The following is a 9,933-nucleotide window of genomic DNA, read 5'->3' as shown; positions in this document are numbered from 1 at the left end:
TTCAGAAATATAGGTTGTCAAAGTCTACTTATCATAAGCTCTCTTCTTGCAAAGTTTTTCAAGAGTTTGTGTTAGGATAGATTTTATTGTATTCAACAAGTGAATATGAGTTGAGTGATTTATGACTTCTCTCATATGCTCATTTGTTTGATGTGGTTTTGTCACGGATTGCCAAAGGGGGAGATTGTTAGGACATATATGTTTTAACTTGTTTAAGAACATATGTCACTTAGTTATGTAAATTGGCTAATCCTTTGAGAAAACGCACTCTGCTTGTAATTGTGTAGTTTTAGGTGTTTTTAATACTTCAAGAAACAATGTTTCAAAGTCAAGTGTTAAAGTCATCAAGTTTGTCCAAGAGAAAGCAAGTTGAAGTGCAAAGTTTTTAAATCTCGACACCTCTCGACAGCTACCTCGACACCTGCTATCTGTCGAGATTTAAAAAGTCAGATTTCCAATCTGATTTTCTTGGGATCCGTGAATATGTTTTTGGGCCTTCTTTTCTTCTAACCCTAAACATATAAAAGGATTATTTTAAGAGCCGTTTTGGGTGACACAAGTTGCATTATCATGAGCAATCTCTGTTTAAGCAAATTGTGATCAACAGACGAAGTTCTTGACCTAGTTCATCTTCCATCAAGAATTTGCTGTGTATTTGCACCATAGGGTTTTATAACCAAGCATCTTCCTGCTATTCATCAAGTGGATGAACTGAAGAACTTTGCAGCCAACCATTCTTCCTCAGTTGGTGTTCTGAAGTCGCGTACTTGGATCCGCGCATTGGTTAGTCACGTACTTGGGAGCCGTGCATAAAAGGTGGAGACTGTCACTACAGATCAAGTCCAATTGGGTATTGGGGTAAGGGTTCAATTGTAGGTTAGTAAGGTACTTGGGATTCCTTTACTTGTAACCGCTTGATTTGATAATAGTGGAGTTTCGGGAGTGGTGACCTGAAAATTACCCGGTGGGGTTTTTACCATTAGGGTTTTCCCCATTCGTAAACAAATCACCGTGTTATTTATTTTCCGCTGCATATTTAGTTGATTGGTGATTTGTTTGTGCTTCCATAAAATTGCATGATTAATTGATTAATTAATTACTTGGCTAAATTAATTAATTAGGGTTAATCACAAGGAGTCATTCAGATTGTGACCTATCACTTTGGGTCCAACACGGGTAAGTTACGCAGCTTATCCTTCACCAAATAACTAGATTCATCATCTAAATCTCCTAAATCAGCAATTTTTTCTGCATATATTTCACGACAAGCAAGGATGAACATAGCAGCTATGTCTGGTTGTTGTGCCTCACGAAGTGCTGCTAATGCCTCTTGAAGTGCACCAACTCCAACATACAAAATCAAAACCCTGCAATTGGCCATGTTAAGCTCAGAACAAATCAGAAGAAAGAATATCATGTTAAGGAGAGCCATAGGAGATATATACCTCCTAATGTTATGTTCGGCGGGAAGAGTGTATGCTCATCCCACCTTTGTAACATAACACCATGGGTAAACACAAAACATAATATCACATGAGCATACTAGGCTTTCAAAATATTTTCTCAATTTAAAACATTAAACTAGAATTAATTCTTTTAAACATAAATAGAAGTTCATGTTACAAGGAGAACAAATTTATAAAAACCAAATGCTATCAGAAATTGGTACAGCATGCCAGCAAGGGAATGGAAAAATCCCTTGGTTCTACCCAACAAATTATTTCTTTGGCAGATCAACAGTATTTGGGTGCTTAAATTTAATAAACAAGCTGTTATTAGTCAGTGTCCTTTCATGATTAATCATATTAACATCAGTCTTAGGTTAAAAATGGGATTACTTCAAAACACGATTTCCAAGGTGAAAAGATGATTGTGCTATGTTCATCTTTGCAGATCTTCAGTTATGCTATTATCTAATATTTATTTACCATAATGATTTCATAACAACATATATAACCTGATTAGGTAAGGGCCGCATTACTAGGTCATATATAAAACTTTGTTGGTCACATATCAGGACATGCTCACACATAATACAGTGAAAGGCAAATGCAATCAAGAGTAAAGGCAATTCTGTAGGTGATTATTAGTTGTTTGTCTACCTCAGAAACACTAATCAAATCAGGAAAGTATAAAGTGATTGGGATGATTAGATTATGCCATAAAGCACAAAACATTCCAGAAAAATCAGCCTTCTTTATTGATACAAAAGCCAAGAATCGATTTTCCTTGTTCAATTCAAGTCCCAATGCCGCAATGACAAATTATGAAAAGCCCATCCCTAGTCACTAGTTGCAGGAGTCATTTTTACATGCACGCTTCATTTTCTGTTCCATCTTTTTCATTCTTTGACACCATTCTTCAGTGACATGCTGGCAATCATAATCAATTACTCCTTTGGTCTAGCTAGTGTAGTTCAACTATATTTATAGCATATTTACTCATAAACTTGGTGCAAAGTTCAACATAACAAGTCGTACTTATCAATTCTCTTCATTAATAATTTTTCATAAACAGTACCACCACACATCTTTAATACTAAAAATAATCTAAATTTGAATGTTGAACAGCTAAAATTTCCCTAATTGCTAAAATTATAGCTCACATGAAAAATAGCAGCTAGCCCTTCTTTTCAAGGTTTGGATCATATTCATTGAAATTTTATCATTTGTATTCTTAGCCACACTGATCTTGTCTCATACACATTTCAGCTAGAATGTTTATCACAATTATTACCAAAGATTGTCAGCATAATCCACGCAGTTACCAATGTAGAAATTCTTCCTAGAAAGATGTAGTCAATTGCAGTTGCACATTTAGCAAAAGTGTCACGAATGTCTCTTGCCAGGGAGCTTATGGGGGTAAGTTTTTAGTTACACTTGGCAACTACAGCAGTTTAAGTCACAATCTCACAGAAGAGGAAGAGCATCAAAATAGATCAATCAAATTAATCCTAAATTGCAAATGCAAGTTGAAACAAGTTTCAGTTTCATGCAAAATTTACAATAGCAATATGTGCAAAAAAAAAAAATTGTTCAATTTCAAGAGGACAGAAAAATCAATCCAATGCCTAATTGAATAAAATAGATCGATCAAATTAATCCTAAATTGCAAATGCAAGTTGCAACAAATTTCAGTTTCAAGCGAAATTTACGACAATATGTGCAAAAAAAAATTGTTCAATTCAAGAGGACAGAAAAATTAATCCATGCCAAATTGAATATAAATTTTTTTTAAAAAAAAGTGGCTGTTTCTACGTGGGTTTGCAAGAAATTTGACAAACTGACATAAATTCATTAACTATTTGTAAATTTGGCTACCCAACCATGATGGATGGGGTTTGGCCCATTATAACCCATGGGCCAAGGGTCTTCGGCCAGTGTTAAAGGATCTCGACAAACCCAACATTGATTCAACCACTTTTATTGCTCCACTTGGTAACAAGCCTACGTTACCAGGCTCGGCACTTTGATTGCTTATGGCAACAACTTATAAATAAAATAATTGGCTTGTATCTTATCGGTGTGGGATAATTAATTACTCCGTAGTAACGTAACCGACATAAGTTCAATTCTATTAATTAATAAGACTAATGTTACCTCGCAATATCAGCATGGCGCTCTCGTTCTTTTTGGGTCTGGTCTGGTCTCATCTTCCTGTTGTGTTCCCAAATAAGAACCAATACAATTTAGTCTAGGAAAAAGGAAGAGAGATTGATAGAAAAAAAGAGAGCATTGTACTTGGGTATGCTTACTGAGATAGGGTGGCGACTGGCGAGACTTGGCAAGGGCTGTAGAAGATAATACTAAAATTGAAATTGTGAAAACGAAAAATAAGTAGAAGAAGAATTTAGAAGAAGAACAGGCTTATTATTATTATTATTATTATTAGCCATTTTGAAATCCAATTTTGGATCTCAATTTACTAATAATATATTGTCTTTCTTCTGAATTTGGGGTTTGGGGCCTCCTAGTTCTGGGAATAAGGGAGTGGACTTCTTTTTTTGGAGAGCAAATTAATTAGAAAAGAGTGGACTCATTGGGATGTAAATCAGTGCAGTCGAACTCAATAGAGGAACTGGTATGGTAGCTGGTGGTACGTTATTATTTCACTAATAATATTCTATTCGTATTATTATTTTAATAATAAAATTAATAGTTATTTAAATTGATTTTGTTTTAAAACTATTAGGGTATCTAGTTTTTTGAAATCATGTTTTGAAAACTTGTTTTAAGTGTTAAAGTCTTGTTTTGAAAACAGGTTGGGTCAGGTTTTGGATGAGTCAATCAAGTTCGGGTAAAACGAGTCGTCTTATTCTGATTATAAATGAGTTGGGTTCAGCCGATCTGCATTTTTTCACATGATTTTTTTTTTTAAAATTAAAAAAAATATATATTTAATACTTGGTAAGTTATACAACAAATTATTGCCCAAAAAAGTGAAAACCTAGGCTTTTTGGTTAAGAGAAAAAAGTTGTGTATTTTGTTTTCATTTTTAGTTTTTTTAGGATCCACCACTAAAATACTAGTTTGACCTTGTCTTTTGTACTCTCTTTTCATTTTAGCATCCAAAAAAATGATTTTGAATATAGAAAATGAATACACATTTTTGCTATTTTCATTTTCATTGAAAATGAATAAAATGACATTTTTGTAAAAAAAAAAATCCAAAACTTGTGGGTCCTCACACTTTTCCTTTATTACTCCTAATGACTCTCTCTCTCTCTCTCTCTCTCTCTCTCTCTCACTCACAACAACTTCAACAATAGATCTCTCTCTCTCTCTCTCTCTCTCTCTCTCTCTCTCTCTCTCTCTCTCCTTGGTAAGATCATTCGCTTTCTCTCTCTCCACACCGAAGGAGTTCTTATTTTTATTATTTCTTTTTTTTTTTTTTAATTAAGCCAATTGGGTTTGGCAGTGGGTGTGGCTGTGGTGATGGTAATGTGGGTTTTGATTTTGGTATGGGTATGACTGTGGTTATGGTGATCGTAGGGTAGGTTTTGAACCCATTTGCATTTGGTGATCGTGATGGCTGTGGATTCAGTTGTGATTGGCTGTACCGACAGGGGCTATGACTGCCATGGGTGTGGCCGTTTCTCTCTCTTCCTCTGTGGATGGCTATGATGTGGCTATGCTATTGTAGGTTAGAATTGGTTGTGGTGATGGAGGTGGGTTTTGATTAGCTTTGGTGGGGGACTGTGCATGTGCTGGTGAATCTGGTGATAAAGGAAATTCTCAGATCTGTGAGATGCAAAAATAGAGAAAAAAATATGTGCAAAGAAAACAATTACATAAGACAATATTTACTTGGTTTGGCAATTTGCTTACGTCCACGGAGTTGCAGTGATTTCACTATTCATATGAAAAAATACAAGATGCAGTAGTACAATTTTTCTCTCTAAAAATAACACACAAAAACCCTAATCTGAAAACAATGGTATTTCTATCTTGCACAGAGGATTCACAATGGGCTAGCTCTGGCTTGGGCTTGTCTCCGCTTCATAAACTACGTTTCAGAAAATCTCTAATTGAAAACTGTAGCACTTTTATATTGGGTTGGGTTATAATCTGGATCAAACACAATTAGGCTCCACATAGCCTAATAAATCTCCTACTTTGAGATTGGTTTAATCAACAAGTGGTATAGAGCCCATGGTGGTGTGCGGTGAAGGTGGCAAGGTGTTCAAGGTCCTTACTAGGGATGGCAAAAAATATCTCACCCACAGGTACCCGGCCAGACCCGACCCGCAAAACAATAGGGTCGGGTTTGGGTTTTTAAAATAAAATTTGAAGCGGGTTCAGGTTTTAGTAATACCCGATCCGAACCCAACCCATATATATAATATTAAAAAAAAAAAACCCTAATTATATATACACACACTTTTCCAACCCTAAATCCCTTAGACCCACTCACTCTCACCCTTTCTCTGTCTTGAATAAGACCGCTACTGCTCACTTCACCAGTGCCGCTCCATTCTCCACCTCGTCGGTCTCTCCTCCCTGCCTCCCTCACCTTGTCGTAGCCTGCAGACGCCGCTCCTCCTCCCTCACCTTGTCGGGCCCTCCTCCACCTCACAAGGCCGCAACTCTCTCATCTCCCTCACCTCGTTGTAAACTCAAGCTTTTGCAATGAAAATCGTTCTTTTTGTTCAAAGAATCAAATTTGTATTTTCTAGTTTAGGTGCTATTTTTGTTGAATAGGATCAACTTGTTTGATTTGATTTTGTAGGGTCTTCTTTTTCGGACTTAGGGTTTATATGTTAATTCTTGTTTTTACTTTTGATGTGGGAAAATATTTTAATGAAAAAAAAAGGGTTTTTGGTCTATTAGTTGCTGAGAAAATAATGGGTTTCGTGGGTTTTTGATATGTTCAGATTTGGATTTTCTTGAGTGTTCATTTTCCCCTACTGTTTGGTTGCTGAGAAAATCAATATCAAGCAAACAATTTTTTTTTTTTTTATTAGGACACAGAATGGGCCCTGAAGTACCAAGGCCCAATGGGGCCCGCGAGGCCCGACGGGGCAGGTTTGGGGTTTAAAAAAAAATCCATTTATTAAACGGGCGAAATTCGGGTCACGAGTGCGGGCCCGCAGGTCGGGTTTGGGTATTAAAAAAAAACTCCCGCCCCGAACTCGACTTGTTGCCATTCCTAGTCCCTACCCAATGGGGATAGCCTAAATGGCCCACAAAATATCCAAGAAAAAAAGACCCAACAAAGGAGTGTTGCTAATAGTGCTAAAAAATAGCGTGACACATGATTCCCATGAACATGGATGTGTGCGTGGTTCCCATGAATAGTGTGCGTGAGGCCTATGGATGATGCATCAATGAAGAAAAAAACCCATAAGCCAAGGGGGAGCGAGTACGACTTGTTCATGGCCCACAAAGAGATTGAGACTCACAAGTGAATGGGAGATTTTTGGGTGTACACATGTGAATGAAGTTCTGTATTGAATAATGATGAGAAGAATAAGTGGTTAATATAATATAGTTGAACTCATATCCATTGGGTTCACTGGAAATCTTCATAATTGTAAATTGCAGCTCAAGTTGACAAGTAGTTTCATTAGTCAATGGGGGGTTTTGAGAGAGGGATAAAGAAAATTACCCTTACCATAGCATTCAAAAATTTAGACATGTGATTTTCAAAAAAAGAAAAGAAATTTAGACATGTAGTCATCTAATGTAGTCATTAAAATTTAGACACATCAGAATCATACTTAATCTTTTAATATTAGGTGTGCCAATAATGTAGACCGTTTGCTACGTAAACATTTTCTATAGGTAAGATGATAACAATGACTAAATTGACTGTAAGTTTAAAAATATAATGATTTAGGGGGGAAATTAAATGTAGACTCAAAATAAAAATAAAAATAAGATGAAAAAGAAGAAGAAAAATGAGAAAAGATGACTCTTTTCTCTCAAGACAAAACCAAATTGCAGGAAGATTTTACAAAGCACATCTTGAAAATTCAGCATTCTAGCAACTACAGTACAGAAAGGGTGAAGGTTGTTGTTCAGGACTTATGGGTAATTTTGAGCATTCATTACCAAAGCTAATTTAAGACATTATATCCGCCCTTATCATCTAATTGAAAAAAATGGCCTCAACTTCCTGTTAGAAAAATGATTAAGAATAGAAAAATTAGAATATACATAAAGAGTTGGCATGTTTAGAATACCAATAATTTTTTTTTTTTTTTTTATGAGAAGAATACCAATAATTAGTTTTAGTAGAATGTAAAGTAAATGGAACATAAAAGGCAAGGAATGACAACAAAAAAAAAAAAAAAAAAAAAAAAAAAAAAAAAAAAAAAAACCCTAAGTATATATACACACACTTTTCCAACCCTAAATCCCTTAGACCCATTCACTCTCACCCTCTCTCTGTCTTGCCAAGCCACCTCCCATTCTCTCCCTCGCCCTCACTCTCACTCTCACTTGAATAAGACCACTATTGCTCACTTCGCCGGCGCCGCTCCATTCTCCATCTCGTCAGTCTCTCCTCCCTGCCTCCCTCACCTTGTCGTAGCCTACAGACGCCGCTCCTCCTCCCTCACCTAGTCGGGCCCTCCTCCACCTCACAAGGCCGCAACTCTCTCATCTCCCTCACCTCGTTGTGAACTCAAGCTTTTGCAATGAAAATCGTTCTTTTTGTTCAAAGAATCAAATTTGTATTTTCTAGTTTAGGTGCTATTTTTGTTGAATAGGATCAACTTGTTTGATTTGATTTTGTAGGGTCTTCTTTTTCAGACTTAGGGTTTATATGTTAATTCTTGTTTTTACTTTTGATGTGGGAAAATATTTTAATGAAAAAAAAAAGGGTTTTTGATCTATTGGTTGCTGAGAAAATAATGGGTTTTGTGGGTTTTTGATATGTTTAGATTTGGATTTTCTTGAGTGTTCATTTTCCCCTACTGTTCGGTTGCTGAGAAAATCAATATCAAGCAAACAATTTTTTTTTTTATTATTAGGCCACACAATGGGCCCTGAAGTACCAAGGCCCAATGGGGCCCGTGGGGCCCAACGGGGCGGGTTTGGGGTTTTTAAAAAAATCCGTTTATTAAACGGGCTAAATTCGGGTCACGAGTGCGGGCCCGCAGGTCGGGTTTGGGTATTAAAAAAAAAACCCCCGCCCTGAACCCGACCTGTTGCCATTCCTAGTCCCTACCCAATGGGGATAGCCTAAATGGCCCACAAAATATCCAAGAAAAAAAGACCCAACAAAGGAGTGTTGCTAATAGTGCTAAATAATAGTGTGACACATGATTCCCATGAACATGGATGTGTGCGTGGTTCCCATGAATAGTGTGCGTGAGGCCTATGGATGATGCATCGATGAAGAAAAAACCCATAAGCTAAGGGGGAGCGAGTACGACTTGTTCATGGCCCACAAAGAGATTGAGACTCACAAGTGAATGGGAGATTTTTGGGTGTACACATGTGAATGAAGTTCTGTATTGAATAATAATGAGAAGAATAAATGGTTAATATAATATAGTTGAGCTCATATCCATTGGGTTCACTGGAAATCTTCATAATTGTAAATTGCAGCTCAAGTTGACAAGTAGTTTCATTAGTCAATGGGGGGTTTTGAGAGAGGGATAAAGAAAATTACCCTTACCATAGCATTCAAAATTTTAGACGTGATTTTCAAAAAAAGAAAAAGAAAAGAAAAGAAATTTAGACATGTAGTCATCTAATGTAGTCATTAAAATTTAGACACATCAGAATCATACTTAATCTTTTAATATTAGGTGTGCGAATAATGTAGACCGTTTGCTATGTAAACATTTTCTATAGGTAAGATGATAACAATGACTAAATTGACTGTAAGTTTAAAAATATAATGATTTAGGGGGCAAATTAAATGTAGACTCAAAATAAAAATAAAAATAAGATGAAAAAGAAGAAGAAAAATGAGAAAAGATGAGTCTTTTCTCTCAAGACAAAACCAAATTGCAGGAAGATTTTACAAAGCACATCTTGAAAATTCAGCATTCTAGCAACTACAGTACAGAAAGGGTGAAGGTTGTTGTTCAGGACTTATGGGTAATTTTGAGCATTCATTACCAAAGCTAATTTAAGACATTATATCCGCCCTTATCATCTAATTGAAAAAAATGGCCTCAACTTCCTGTTAGAAAAATGATTAAGAATAGAAAAATTAGAATATACATAAAGAGTTGGCATGTTTAGAATACCAATAATTTATTTATTATTTTTTTTTTATGAGAAGAATACCAATAATTAGTTTTAGTAGAATGTAAAGTAAATGGAACATAAAAGCCAAGGAATGCCAACAAAATAAATAAAAAAATTGATTCATAATTTTTTTATATTTAAAAAAACCATATTAATCCTAAATAGCCCTTAAGAAGCAAGTAGAAGAGCTCATGTTCAAAGGATTTATTTGAGAAAGTTAGCTTAC

The sequence above is a fragment of the Quercus suber genome, unplaced genomic scaffold, assembly GCF_002906115.3.
Source record: "Quercus suber isolate HL8 unplaced genomic scaffold, Cork oak 2.0 scaffold_28, whole genome shotgun sequence".
Lineage (NCBI taxonomy): Eukaryota > Viridiplantae > Streptophyta > Magnoliopsida > Fagales > Fagaceae > Quercus > Quercus suber.
Note: the sequence above shows the minus strand (reverse complement) of the source record.